The sequence below is a fragment of the Pan paniscus genome, chromosome 6 (genome assembly GCF_029289425.2).
Source record: "Pan paniscus chromosome 6, NHGRI_mPanPan1-v2.0_pri, whole genome shotgun sequence".
NCBI lineage: Eukaryota > Metazoa > Chordata > Mammalia > Primates > Hominidae > Pan > Pan paniscus.
In genome coordinates, this window is record NC_073255.2 from 127,736,027 (window position 1) to 127,753,940 (window position 17,914).

The following is a 17,914-nucleotide window of genomic DNA, read 5'->3' on the forward strand; positions in this document are numbered from 1 at the left end:
TGGAAATACCTACACCGCTATCATTATAAACATGGAAATCTCTAAACTGCCGTCTGTAAAAACATGTAAATATCTACACAGTCATCTGTATAAACATGGGAATATCTACACCGCTATCTGTATAAACACGGAAATGTCTACACCCTATCTGCATAAATATGGAAATATCTACACCACCATCTATATAAACATGGAAATATCTACACAGCCATCTGTATAAACATGGATATATCTACATTGCTCTCTATATTATCATGCAAACACCACCACCGCTATCTTTATGAACGTGGAAAGTCTGCACCGCTATGTGTATAAACAGGGAAATACCTACACTGCTATCTTTATAAACATGGAAATATCTACACCACCATCTGCATGAACATGGAAATATCTACACCGTAATCAGTATAAAGATGGAAACATCTACAGTGCCATCTGTATAAAGATGGGAACATCTACACTGCCATCTGTGGAAACATGGAAATATCAACACCGCTATCACTATAAACATGGAAATATCTACACCCCTATGTCTTTAAATATGGAAATATCTACAGTGCCATCTCTATAAACATGGAAATACACACACCGCCATCTGTATAAACCTGGAAATATCTACACAGATATCTGTATAAACATGGAAATATCTACAAAGGCATCTGTATAAAGATGGAAATATCTACACTGTTAGCTGCATAAACATGGAAATACCTACACCGCTATCTGTATAAACATGGAAATATCTACACCGCTATCTGTATAAACATGGAAATACCTACACCGCTCTCTGTATAAACATGGATATACCTACACCGTGATCTGTATAAAGAAGGTAATATCTACACCGCCATCTCTATAAACATGGAAATATCTACAATGCCATCTCTATACAAATGGAAATATCTACACCGCTATCTCAATAAACATGAAAATATCTACACCGCCATCTCCATAAACACGGAAATAGGTACACCGCTATCTGTATAAAGAGGAAAATATGTACACGGCCATCTGTATAAAGATGTAAATATCTACACCGCGAGCTGTATAAACATGGAGTTATCTACACCGCTATCTGCATAAATATCTAAATATCTATACCGATATATCTATAAGCATGAAAATGCCTACACCGTAATCTGTATAAACATGGAAATATCTAAATCTCTATCTCTATAAACATGGAAATATCTACAACGCTATCTGAATAAACATGGAAATATCTACACCGCAATCTGAGCAAAGATGGAAATATCTACACCATTATCTGTGTAAACATGGAAGTATCTACACAGCCTTCTCTATAAACATGGAAATATCTTCACCACCATCTGTATACACATGGAAATATCTACAAAGCTATATGTATAAATATGGAGATACCTTAACCGCTATCTCCATAACATGAAAATATCTACACCGCTATCTTTATAAACATGGAAATATCTACACCACCATCTCTTTAAACATGGAAACATCTACACTGCCATCTGTATAGACAAGGAAATATATACACAGCCATCTGTATAAACATGGAAATATCTTCACCACTATCTGTATAAACATGGAAATATCTACACCGCTATCTTTATAAACATGGAAATATCTTCAAAACCATCTCTTTAAACATGGAAACATCTACACTGCCATCTGTATACACAAGGAAATATCTACACAGCCATCTGTATAAACATGGAAATATCTACACCGCTATCTGTATAAACATGGAAATATCTACACCACTATCTGCATAAATATGGAAATATCTACACCGCCATCTGTATGAACATGGAAATATCTGCACCGCTATCTCAGTAAACATGGAAATAACTATACAGCTATCTGTATGAACATGGAAATATTTACACCGCCATCTGTATACACATGGAAATATCTACACTGCCATCTTTTTAAAGATGGAAATATCTACACCGTGAGCTGTATAAACATGGAAATATCTGCAACGCTATCTGTATAAACACGGAAATACCAACACCACTATCTGTATAAACTTGGAAATATCAACAACGCTATCCACATAAACATGGAAATATGTATACTGCCATCAGTATAAACATGGAAATACCTACACAGTCATCTGTATAAACATGGAAATATCTACACCGCTATCTATATAAACATGGAAATATCTACACGACTATGTGTATAAACATGGGAATAACTACACCGCTATATGTATAAACATGGAAATATCTACACGGCAATCTGTATAAACATGGAAATATACACATCGCTATCTGTGTAAACATGGAAATATCTGCACCGCTATCTCTATAAACTAGGGAATATCTACACCGCCCTTTGTATAAACATGGGAATAACTACACTGCTATCTGTATAAACATGGAAATATCTACACCGCTATCTGTGTAAACATGGAAATATCTACACCAAAATCTATATAAACATGCAAATATCTACACCGCTATCTCTATAAACATGGAAACATCTAAACCGCTGTCTTTATGAACATGGAAATAACAACAACGCTTTCTCTATAAACACGGAAATAACTACCCCACTAAGTGTATAAACATGGAAATATCCACACCGCTATCTCTATAAACACGGAAATAACTTCCCCACTAAGTGTATAAACATGGAAATATGTACACCGCTCTCTGTATAAACATGGAAATATCTACAACGCTATCTTTATAAACATGGAAATATCTACACAGCTCTCTGTATAAACAAGGAAGTATCTACACCACTATCTCTATAAACATGGAAATATCAAGAGTGCTATCTCTATAAACATGGAAATATCTACAATGCTATCTGAATAAACATGGAAATATCTACACCGCAATCTGTGCAAAGACGGAAATATCTACACCACTATCTGTGTAAACATGGAAGTATCTACACCGCCTTCTCCATAAACATGGAAATATCTAGACCACCATCTGTATAAATATGGAAATATCTACAAAGCTATCTGTATAAATATGGAAATACCTAAACCGCTATCTCTATAAACATGGAAATATCTACACCGCTATCTGTATAAACATGGAAATATCTACATGGCTATCTCTTTACACATGGAAACCTCTTCACCGCCATCTGTATAAACATGGAAATACATACACAGTCATCTGCATAAACATGGAAATATCTACAGCAATATTGGTATACACATGGAAATATCTACACGGCCATCTGTATAAACATGGAAATATCTACACAGCCATCTCTATGATCATGGAAATATCTACACCGCTATCTGTATAAACATGGAAATAGCCACAACGCTATGTGTATGAATTTGGAAATATCTACACCGCCATTTTTAAAAGCATGGAAATATCTACACAGACATCTGTATAAACATGAAAATATCTACACCTCCATATGTATAAACATGGAAACATCTACACTGTCATCTGCATACTCATGGATGTATCTACACAGCCATCTGTAGAAACATGGAAATGTCCACACCGCTATCTCTATACACATGGAAATACCTACACCGCTATCTGTATAAACATGGAAATAACTACGCCGCTATCTGCATAAACTTGGAAATATCTACACCGCGATCTGTATTAACATGGAAATATCTCCATCGCTATCTGTATAAACATGGAAATATCTACACCGCTATCTGTATAAACACGGAAACATCTACACCGCTATCTGTATAAACATGGAAATATCTACACCGTTATGTGTATAAACATGGAAATATCTACACCGCTATCTGTATAAACATGGAAATAACTACATCGCTATATGTAGAAACATGGAAATACCTCCACTGCTATCTTTATAAACATGGAAATATCTTCAACACTATCTGTGTAAAGATGGAAATATCTTCACAGCTATCTGTGTAAACATGGAAATATGTACACTGTTATCCGTGTAAAGATGGAAATATCTACATCGCAATCTGGGCAATTATGGAAATATCTACACCGCTATCTCTGAAAACATGGAAATAACTACACAGCTATCTGTATAAACATGGAAATATCTACACCGCTATCTGTATAAACATGGAAATATCTGCACTGCGATCTGTATAAACATGGAAATATCTACACCGCTATCTGTATAAACATGGAAATATGTACACGGCCATCTGTATAAACATGGAAATATCTACACCGCCATCTGTATAAACATGGAAATATCTACACCGCCATCAGTATAAACATGGAAATATCTTCACCGCCATGGGTATAAACATAGAAATATCTATACTGCCATCTGTAGAAAGATGAAACTATCTACACCGCAATCTGTATAAACATGGAAATATCTACACCTCTACCTGTATAAACGTGGAAATATCTACACTGCTATCTGTATAAATATGGAAATATCAACACTGTTATCTCTATAAACATGGAAATGACTACACCGCAATCTGTATAAACATGGAAATATGTACATGGCTATCTCTTTACACAAGGAAACATCTACACCGACATCTGTATAAACATGGAAATATCTACGTCGCTCTCTGTATAAACTTGAATATAACTACACCGCCATCTGTATTAACATGGAAATATGTACACAGCTATCTGTGTAAACATGAAATATTTACAATGCTATCTGTGTAAAGATGGAAATATTTACACTGCAATGAGAGCAAATATGGAAATATCTACACCGCTATCCCTGTAATCTTGGAAATATCTACACAGCCATCTGTGTAAACATGGAAATATCTACACCGCTATCTCTATAAACATGGAAATACCTACACCTCTATCTGTATAAACATGGAAATATCTACACCGTTATCTGTATAAACGTGGAAATATCTACACGGCTATCTGTATAAACCTGGAAATATCTACACCGCTATCGGTATAAACAAGGAAATAACTACACCGCAATCTGTATAAACGTGGAAATATCTACATCGCTATCTGTATAAATATGGAAATATCTACACCGTTCTCTCTATAAACATGGAAATACCTTCACAGCCATCTGAAAAAACATGCAAATATCTACACAGTCATCTGTATAAACATGGAAATAACTACACCACCATCTCTATAAACATGGAAATATCTATACTGCCATCTGCATACAGATGGAAATATCTACACAGCCATCAGTATAAACATGCAAAAAGCTACACCGCTGTCTCTATAAACATGGAAATAGCTACAACGCTATCTGAATAAACATGAAAATATCTACACCGCAATCTCTATAAACTTGGAAATATCTACACCGCCATCTGTATAAACATGGAAATATCTACACCACTACCAGTATAAACATGGAATTATCTACATTGCCATCTGTATTAACACAGAAATATCTACACCGCGAGCTGTATAAACATGGAAATGTCTACACCGCTAACTGTATAAACATGGAAATACCAACACCACTATCTGTATAAACATGGAAATATCTACACTGCTATCTGTATAAACATGGAAATATGTACACCAATATCTCTATAAACATGGCAATAGCTACTCCGCCATTTCTATCAACATGGAAATATATACACTGCTATCTCTATAAACATAGAAATATCTACACTGATATCTGTATAAATATGGAAATAACTACAGTGCAATCTGTACAAACATGGAAATATCTACATCGCTATCTTTATAATCATAGAAATATCTACACCGCTAACTGTATATACATGGAAATATGTACACCGCAATCTGTATAAATATGGAATTATCTATAACACTATCTGTTTAAACATGGAAATATCTACACAGCTATCTGTGTAAACATGGAAATATGTACAACGCTATCTGTGTAAAGATGGAAATATCTACACCACTATCTGTATAAACATGGAAATATCTACACCGCAGTCTCTGTAAACATGGAAATATGTACACCACTATCTGTATAAACATGGAAATATCTACACCGCTATCTGTATAAACATGGAAATATCTACACCACGATCTGCATAAACATTTTAATATCTACACCGCTATCTGTATAAATATGGAAATATCCCCACCGCTATCTATATAAACATGTTAATCTATACACCGCTATCTGTATAAACAGGGAAATATCTACACCGCCATCAGTATAAACATGGAAAAATCTACATCACTATCTGTATAAACATGGAAATAGCCACACCGCAATCTGTATAAACATGGAAATATCTAAACAGCCATCTCTGTAAACATGGAAATATCTACATTGCTATCAGCATAAACATGGAAATACCCAAACCGCTATCTGTATAAACTTGGAAATACCTACACCAGTATCTGAAGAAACATAGAAATATCTACACCACTATGTGTATAAACATGGAAATACCTACACCGCTATCTGTATAAACTTGGAAATATCTACACCGCCATCTGTATAAACATGGAAATATCTACACCGCGATGTGCATGAACGTGCAAAAATCTACACCGCTATCACTATAAACATGGAAATATCTACACCGCCATCTGTATAAACATGGAAATATCTACACCACTATTTGTATAAACATGGAAATATTTACACCGCAATCTCTATAAAATTGTAATATCTACATCACCATTTGTATAAACATGGAAATATCTACACCGCCATCTGAATAAACATGGAAATTTCTACACAGTCATCTGTAAAAACATGGAAATATCTAAACTGCCATCTGTATAAACATGGAAATATCTACACAGCCATCTGTATAAACATGGAAATATCTACACAGACATAAGAAAAAACATGGAAATATCTACACTGCTATCTCTATACACATGGAAATATCTACACCGCTATCTGTATAAACATGGAAATAACAACACCGCTATCTGTATAAACATGGAAATATCTACACCACTATCTGTATAATCATGGAAATGTCTACACCGATATCTGTATAAACATGGAAATAACTACATGGCTATCTCTATTAACATGGAAAGATATACACCGCCATCTGTATAAACATGGAAATACCTATATCACTATCTGTTTAAACATGGAAATATCTACACTGCCTTCTGTATAAACATGGAAATATCTACACAGCCATCTGTATAAACATGGAAATATCTACAACACTATCGGTATTAACATGGAAATAGCCACACCGCTATCTGTATAAAAATGGAAATATCAACACCGCCATCTGTAAAACCATGGAAATATCTACACAGTCATCTGCATAAACATGGAAATATCTACACCTCCATCTGTATAAAGATGGAAATATGTACAACGCCAGCTGCATGAACATGGAATTATCTACATCAACATCTGTATAAACATGGAAATACCTACACTGCCATCTGAATAAACATGGAAATTTCTACACAGTCATCTGTATAAACATGGAAATATCTACACTGCCATCTGTATAAAGATGGAAATATGTACGGCGCCAGCTGTATGAACATGGAAATATCTACACAAAGCTGTGTATAACGATGGAAATATTGACACCGCTATCAGTATAAACAGGGAAATATCTACACCGCCATCAGTATAAACATGGAAATATCTACACCGCTATTTGTATAAACATGGAAATATTTACACCGCTATCTCTATAAAATGGAAATATCTACACCACCATCTGTATAAACATGGAAATATCTACACCGCCGTCTGAATAAACATGGAAATTTCTACACAGTCATCTGTATAAACATGGAAATATCTACACTGCCATGTGTATAAACATGGAAATATCGACACAGCCATCTGTATAAACATGGAAATATCTACACAGACATAAGAAAAAACATGGAAATATCTACACTGCTATCTCTATACACATGGAAATATCTACACCGCTATCTGTATAAACATGGAAATAGCAACACCGCTATCTGTATAAACATGGAAATATCTACACCGTTATCTGTATAAACATGGAAATATCTACACCGCTATCTGTATAAACATGGAAATGTCTACACCGTTATCTGTATAAACATGGAAATAACTACAAGGCTATCTCTATTAACATGTAAAGATCTACACCGCCATCTGTATAAACATGGAAATACCTACACAGTCATCTGTATAAACATGGAAATATCTACACCACTATCTGTATAAACATGGAAATATCTACACCGCCATCTGTATAAACATGGAAATATCTACACCGCGATGTGCATGAACGTGCAAAAATCTACACCGCTATCACTATAAACATGGAAATATCTACACCGCCATCTGTATAAACATGGAAATATCTACACCACTATTTGTATAAACATGGAAATATTTACACCGCAATCTCTATAAAATTGTAATATCTACATCACCATTTGTATAAACATGGAAATATCTACACCGCCATCTGAATAAACATGGAAATTTCTACACAGTCATCTGTAAAAACATGGAAATATCTAAACTGCCATCTGTATAAACATGGAAATATCTACACAGCCATCTGTATAAACATGGAAATATCTACACAGACATAAGAAAAAACATGGAAATATCTACACTGCTATCTCTATACACATGGAAATATCTACACCGCTATCTGTATAAACATGGAAATAACAACACCGCTATCTGTATAAACATGGAAATATCTACACCACTATCTGTATAATCATGGAAATGTCTACACCGATATCTGTATAAACATGGAAATAACTACATGGCTATCTCTATTAACATGGAAAGATATACACCGCCATCTGTATAAACATGGAAATACCTATATCACTATCTGTTTAAACATGGAAATATCTACACTGCCTTCTGTATAAACATGGAAATATCTACACAGCCATCTGTATAAACATGGAAATATCTACAACACTATCGGTATTAACATGGAAATAGCCACACCGCTATCTGTATAAAAATGGAAATATCAACACCGCCATCTGTAAAACCATGGAAATATCTACACAGTCATCTGCATAAACATGGAAATATCTACACCTCCATCTGTATAAAGATGGAAATATGTACAACGCCAGCTGCATGAACATGGAATTATCTACATCAACATCTGTATAAACATGGAAATACCTACACTGCCATCTGAATAAACATGGAAATTTCTACACAGTCATCTGTATAAACATGGAAATATCTACACTGCCATCTGTATAAAGATGGAAATATGTACGGCGCCAGCTGTATGAACATGGAAATATCTACACAAAGCTGTGTATAACGATGGAAATATTGACACCGCTATCAGTATAAACAGGGAAATACCTACACCGCCATCAGTATAAACATGGAAATATCTACACCGCTATTTGTATAAACATGGAAATATTTACACCGCTATCTCTATAAAATGGAAATATCTACACCACCATCTGTATAAACATGGAAATATCTACACCGCCGTCTGAATAAACATGGAAATTTCTACACAGTCATCTGTATAAACATGGAAATATCTACACTGCCATGTGTATAAACATGGAAATATCGACACAGCCATCTGTATAAACATGGAAATATCTACACAGACATAAGAAAAAACATGGAAATATCTACACTGCTATCTCTATACACATGGAAATATCTACACCGCTATCTGTATAAACATGGAAATAGCAACACCGCTATCTGTATAAACATGGAAATATCTACACCGTTATCTGTATAAACATGGAAATATCTACACCGCTATCTGTATAAACATGGAAATGTCTACACCGTTATCTGTATAAACATGGAAATAACTACAAGGCTATCTCTATTAACATGTAAAGATCTACACCGCCATCTGTATAAACATGGAAATACCTACACAGTCATCTGTATAAACATGGAAATATCTACACCACTATCTGTATAAACATGGAAATATCTACACTGCCTTCTGTATAAACATGGAAATATCTACACAGCCATCTGTATAGACATGGAAATATCTACAACACTATCTGTATTAACATGGAAATAGTCACACCGCTATCTGTATAAACATGGAAATAACTACACCGCCATCTGTAAAAACATGGAAATATCTACACAGTCATTTGCAAAAACATGGAAATATCTACACCTCCATCTGTATACACATGGAAATATCTACACTGCCATCTGTATACACATGGAAATATCTACACAGCCATCTGTATAAACATGGAATTATCTACAGCACTATCTCTATAAACATGGAAATATCTTCACCGCTATCTGTATAAACATGGAAATACCTACACCGCTATCTGTATAAACATGGAAATATCTACACCGCTATCTGTATAAACTTGGAAATGACTACACCGCCATGTGTATAAACATGGAAATATCTCCACAGCTATCTGTATAAACATTGAAATATCTCCACTGCTATCTGTAAAAACATGGAAATATCTACACCACCATCTGTATAAACATGGAAATATCTACATCACTCTCTGTATAAACATGGAAATAGCCACACCGCTATCTGTATAAACATGGAAATAACTACACCGCTCTCTGTATAAACATGGAAATACCTACACCGCCATCTGCATAAACATGGAAATAACTACAGAGTCACGTGAATAAAAATGGAAATATCTACACCACTATCTGTATAAACATGGAAATACCTACACGACCATCAGTATAAACATGGAAATATCTAAACAGCCATCTCTATAAACATGGAAATATCTACAGTGCTATTAGTATAAACATGGAAATAGGCAAACCGATATCTGTATAAACATGGAAATACCTAAACCAGTATCTGTAGAAACATAGAAATATCTTCACCACTATCTGTAGAATCATGGAAATATCTACATCGCTATCTCTATAAACATGGAAATATCTCCACTGATATCTCTATAAACATGGAAATATCTACACCGCTATCTGTATAAATATGGAAATATCTACAGCACGATCTGCATAAACATTGAAATATCTACACTGCTATCTGTATACACATGTAAATATCTACTCCGCTATCTGTATAAACACGGAAATATCTATAACACTATCTGTGTAAACATGGAAATATCTACACAGCTATCTGTGTAAACAAGGAAATATGTATACCGCTATCTGTGTAAACATGGAAATATGTACACCGCTATCTGTATAAACATGGAAATATCTACACCGCTATCTGTATAAACATGGAAATATCTACACCGCGATCTGCATAAACATTTAAATATCTACACCGCTATCTGTATAAACATGGAAATATCTACACCGCTATCTGTATATACATGGAAATGTCTACACTGCTATCTGTATAAATATGGATATATCGACACTGCTATCACTATAAACATGGAAATGTCTATAACGCTATCTGTATAAACATGAAAATAGCTACATGGCTATCTCTATAAACATCGAAATATCTACAACGCCATCAGTATAAACATGGAAATGCCGACATAGTCATCTGTATAAACATGGAAATATTTACATCACTATCTGTATAAACATGCAAATATCTACACGGCCATCTGTATAAACATTGAAATATTTACACAGCCATCTCTATAAACATGGAAATACCTACACCGCTATCTGTATAAACATGGATATATCTGCACTGCTATCTGTATAAGCATGGAAACATCTACACCGATATCTGTATAAACATGGAAATATGTACACCGCTATCTGTATAAACATGGAAATAACTACAACGCTATCTGTGTAAACATGGAAATACCTACACAGCTATCTGTGTGAATATGGAAATATCTACAAAGCTATCTCTATAAACATGGAAATACCTACACAGCAATCTGTAAACATGGAAATAACTAACACGCAATCCCTATAAACATGGAAATATCTACACCACAATCTTTATAAACATGGAAATATCTACACCGCCATCTCTATAAACATGAAAATATCTACACCACAATCTCCATAAACATTGAACTATCTACACTGCCATCTGTGTAAACATGGAAATATCTACAACTTTATCTGTTTAAACATGGAAATGTCCACACCGATATCTGTATAAACATGGAAATAACTACATGGCTATCTCTATAAACATGGAAAGATCTACACCGCCATCTGTATAAACATGGAATTACCTACACAGTCATCTGTATAAACATGGAAATACCTACAATGCTATCTGTATAAAGATGGAAATATCTACACTGCCTTCTGTATAAACATGGAAATATCTACACAGCCATCTGTATAAACATGGAAATATCTACACCACTATCTGTATTAACATGGAAATAGCCACACCGCTATCTGTATAAACATGGAAATATCTACACCGCCATCTCTAAAAACATGGAAATATCTACACAGTCATCGGCATCAACATGGAAATATCTACAGCTCCATCTGTATACACATGGAAATATCTACACTGCCATCTGTATACACATGGAAATATCTACACAGCCATCTGTATAAACATGGAATTATCTACCCCGCTATCTCTATGAAAATGGAAATACCTTCACCACTATCTGTATAAACTTGGGAATATCTACACCGCTATCTCTATAAACATGGAAATATCTACACCGCATTCTCTGTAAACATGGAAATATGTACAGTGCTATCTGTATAAACATGGAAATATCTACACCGCTATCTGTATAAATATGGAAATATCTACACAGCGATCTGCGTAAACATTTAAATATCTACACCGCTATCTGTATAAACATGGAAATATCTCCACAGCTATCTGAATAAACATGGAAATCTATACACCGCTATCTGTATAAACATGGAAATATCTACACCGCCATCTGAATAAACATGGAAATATCTACACCGCCATCTGCATAAACATGAAATACCTACAGAATCATCTGAATAAACATGGAAATATCTACACCACTATCTGTATAAACATGGAAATAACTTCACGGCCATCAGTATAAACATCAAAATATCTAAACAGCCATCTCTATAAAAATGGAAATATCTACATTGCTATCAGTATAAACATGGAAATAGCCAAACCGCTATCTGTATAAACTTGGAAATACCTACACCAGTATCTGTAGAAACATAGAAATATCTACACCACTATGTGTATAAACATGGAAATAACTACACCGCTATCTGTATAAACTTGGAAATATCTACACCGCCATCTGTATAAACATGGAAATATCTACATCATTATGTGTATAAACATGGAAATATCTACACCGCTATCTGTTTAAACATGGAAATATCTACACCGCAATCTGTATATACATGGAAATATCTACATCACTATCTGTATAAACATGGAAATATCTACATCGCTATCTTTATAAACATGGAAATATCTACACTGCTATCTGTTTAAACATGGAAATGTCTACACTGATATCTGTATAAACATGGAAATGAGTACAAGCCTATCTCTTTAAACATGGAAAGAACTACACCGCCATCTGTATAAACATGGAATTACCTACACAGTCATATGTATAAACATGGAAATACCTACACTGCTATCTGTATAAACATGGAAATATCTACACTGCCTTCTGTATAAACATGGAAATATCTACACAGCCATCTGTATAAACATGGAAATATCTACACCACTATCTGTATTAACATGGAAATAGCCACACCGCTATTTGTATAAACATGGAAACATCTACACCGCCATCTGTAAAAACATGGAAATATCTACACAGTCATCTGCATAAACATGGAAATATCTATACCTCCATCTGTATACACATGGAAATATCTACACTGCCATCTGTATACACATGGAAATATCTACACAGCCTTCTGTATAAACATGGAATTATCTACACCGTTATCTCTATAAACATGGAAATACCTTCACCGCTATCTGTATAAACTTGGAAATATCTACACCGCTATCAGTATAAACATGGAAATATCTACACCGCTATCTGTATAAATATGGAAATATCTACACCACGATCTGCATAAACATTTAAATATCTACACCGCTATCTTTATTAACATGGAAATATGTACACCGCTATCTGTATAAACATGGAAATATCTACACCGCTATCTGTATAAAGATGGAAATATCTACACCACGATCTGCATAAACATTTAAATATCTACACCGCTATCTTTATTAACATGGAAATATTTCCACCGCTGTCTGTATAAACATGGAAATCTATACACTGATATCTGTATAAACATGGAAATACCTACACCGCTATCTGTATAAACATGGAAATATTTACACCGCCATCTGCATAAACATGGAAATACCTACAGAATCATCTGAATAAACATGGAAATATCTACACCACTATCTGTATAAACATGGAAATACCTACACGGCCATCAGTATAAACATGGAAATATCTAAACAGCCATCTCTATAAACATGGAAATATCTACATTGCTATCAGTATAAACATGGAAATAGCCAAACCGCTATCTGTATAAACTTGGAAATACCTACACCAGTATCTGTAGAAACATAGAAATATCTACACCACTATGGGTATCAACATTGAAATACCTACACCGCTATCTGTATAAACTTGGAAATATCTACACCACCAACTGTATAAACAAGGAAATATGTACATCATTATCTGTATATACATGGAAATACCTACACCGCTATCTGTTTAAACATGGAAATATCTACACCGCTATCTGTATATACATGGAATTATCTACACCACTATCTGTATAAACATGGAAATATCTACATCGGTATCTCTATAAACATGGAAATATCTCCACCGATATCTCTATAAACTTGGAAATATCTAAACCGCTATCTTTATAAACATGGAAATAACTTCACCGCTATCTGTATAAATACGGAAATATCTATACCACGATCTGCATAAACATTTAAATATATACACCACTATCTGTACAAACATGGAAATATCTACACCGCAGTCTCTGTAAACATGGAAATATGTACACCACTATCTGTATAAACATGGAAATATCTACACCGCAGTCACTGTAAAAACGGAAATATGTACACCACTATCTGTATAAACCTGGAAATATCTACACTGCTATCTGTATAAACATCGAACTATCTACACCACCATCTGCATAAACAATTAAATATCTACACCGCTATCTGTATAATCATGGAAATATCCCCACCGCTATCTGTATAAACATGGAAATCTATACACCTCTATCTGTATAAACAAGAAATATCTACACCGCCATCTATATAAACATGGAAATATCTACATCACTATCTGTATAAACAGGGAAATAGCCACAATGCTGTCTGTATAAACATGGAAATAACTACACCGCTATCTGTATAAACCTGGAAATATCTACACCGCCATATGCATAAACATGGAAATATCTACAGAGTTGTCTGAATAAACATGGAAATATCTACACCACTATCTGTATAAACATGGAAATACCTACACGGCCATCAGTATTAACATGGAAATATCTAAACAGCCATCTCTATAAACATGGAAATATCTACATTGCTATCAGTATACACATGGAAATAGCCAAACCGCTATCTGTATAAACTTGGAAATACCTACACCACTATCTGTAGAAACATAGAAATATCTACACCACTATGTGTATAAACATGGAAATACCTACACTGCTATCTGTATAAACTTGGAAATATCTACACCGCCATCTGTATAAACATGGAAATATCTACATCACTATCTGTTTAAACATGGAAATATCTACACCGCTATCTGTTTAAACATGGAAATATCTACACCGCTATCTGTATATACATGGAAATATCTTCACCACTATCTGTATAAACATGGAAATACCTACATCGCTATCTCAATAAACATGGAAATATCTCCACCGATATCTCTATAAACTTGGAAATATCTACACCGCTATCTTTATAAACATGGAAATAACTACACCACTGTCTGTATAAACATGGAAATATCTATAACACTATCTGTGTAAACATGGAAATATCTACACAGCTGTCTGTGTAAACAAGGAAATATGTACACCGCTATCTGTGTAAAGATGGAAATATCTACATCACTATCTGAATAAACATGGAAATATCTACACCGCTATCTCTATAAACATGGAAATATCTACACTGCCATCTGTATACACATGGAAATATCTACACAGCCATCTGTATAAACATGGAATTATCTACACCGCTATCTCTATAAACATGGAAATACCTTCACCACTATCTGTATAAACTTGGAAATATCTACACCGCTATCTGTATAAACATGGAAATATCTACACCGCAGTCTCTGTAAACATGGAAATATGTACACCGCTATCTGTATAAACATGGAAATATCTACACCGCTATCTCTATAAATATGGAAATATCTACACCACGATGTGCATAAACATTGAAATATCTACACCGCTATCTGCATAAACATGGAAATATCTCCACCGCTATCTGTAATCATGGAAATCTATACACCGCTATCTGTATAAACATGGAAATATCTACACCACCATCTGTATAAACATGGAAATATCTACATCACTATCTGTAAAAACATGGAAATAGCCACACCGCTATCTGTATAAACATTGAAATACCTACACCGCTATCTGTATAAACATGGAAATATCTACAACGCCATCTGCATGAACATGGAAATACCTACAGAATCAACTGAATAAATATGGAAATATCTACACCACTATCTGTACAAACATGGAAATATCTACACCGCAGTCTCTGTAAACATGGAAATATGTACACCACTATCTGTATAAACATGGAAATATCTTCACCGCAGTCTTTGTAAACACGGAAATATGTACACCACTATCTGTATAAACATGGAAATATCTACACTGCTATCTGTATAAACATGGAAATATGTACACCACGATCTGCATAAACATTTAAATATCTACACCGCTATCTGTATAAACATGGAAATATCCCCACCGCTATCTGTATAAACGTGGAAATCTAAACACAGCTATCTGTATAAACATGGAAATATCTACACCGCCATCTGTATAAACATGGAAATATCTACATCACTGTCTGTATAAACATGGAAATAGACACACCACTATCTGTATAAACATGGAAATACCTACACTGCTATCTGTATAAACCTGGAAATATCTACACCGCCATCTGCATAAACATGGAAATACCTTCAGAATTATCTGAATAAACATGGAAATATCTACACCACTATCTCTATAAACATGGAAATACCTACACGGCCATCAGTATAAACATGGAAATATCTAAACAGCCATCTCTGTAAACATGGAAATATCTACATTGCTATCAGTATAAACATGGAAATAGCCAAACCGCTATCTGTATAAACTTGGAAATACCTACACCAGTATCTGTAGAAACATAGATATATCTACACCACTATGTGTATAAACATGGAAATACCTACACCGCTATCTGTATAAACTTGGAAATATCGACACCGCCATCTGTATAAACATGGAAATATCTACATCATTATCTGTATAAACATGGAAATAACTACACTGCTATCTGTTTAAACATGTAAATATCTACACCGCTATCTGTATATACATGGAAATATCTAAACCACTATCTGTATAAACATGGAAATATCTACATCGGTATCTCTATAAACATGGAAATATCTCCACTGATATCTCTATAAACTTGGAAATATCTACACCGATCTCTTTATAAACATGGAAATAACTTCACCGCTATCTGTATAAATATGGAAATATCTACACCACGATCTGCATAAACATTTAAATATCTACACCGCTATCTGTATAAACATGGAAATATCTACACCACTATCTGTATAAACATGGAAATACCTACACGGCCATCAGTATAAACATGGAAATATCTAAACAGCCATCTCTATAAACATGGAAATATGTACACCACTATCTGTATAAACATGGAAATATCTACACCGCAGTCACTGTAAAAACGGAAATATGTACACCACTATCTGTATAAACCTGGAAATATCTACACTGCTATCTGTATAAACATCGAAATATCTACACCACCATCTGCATAAACAATTAAATA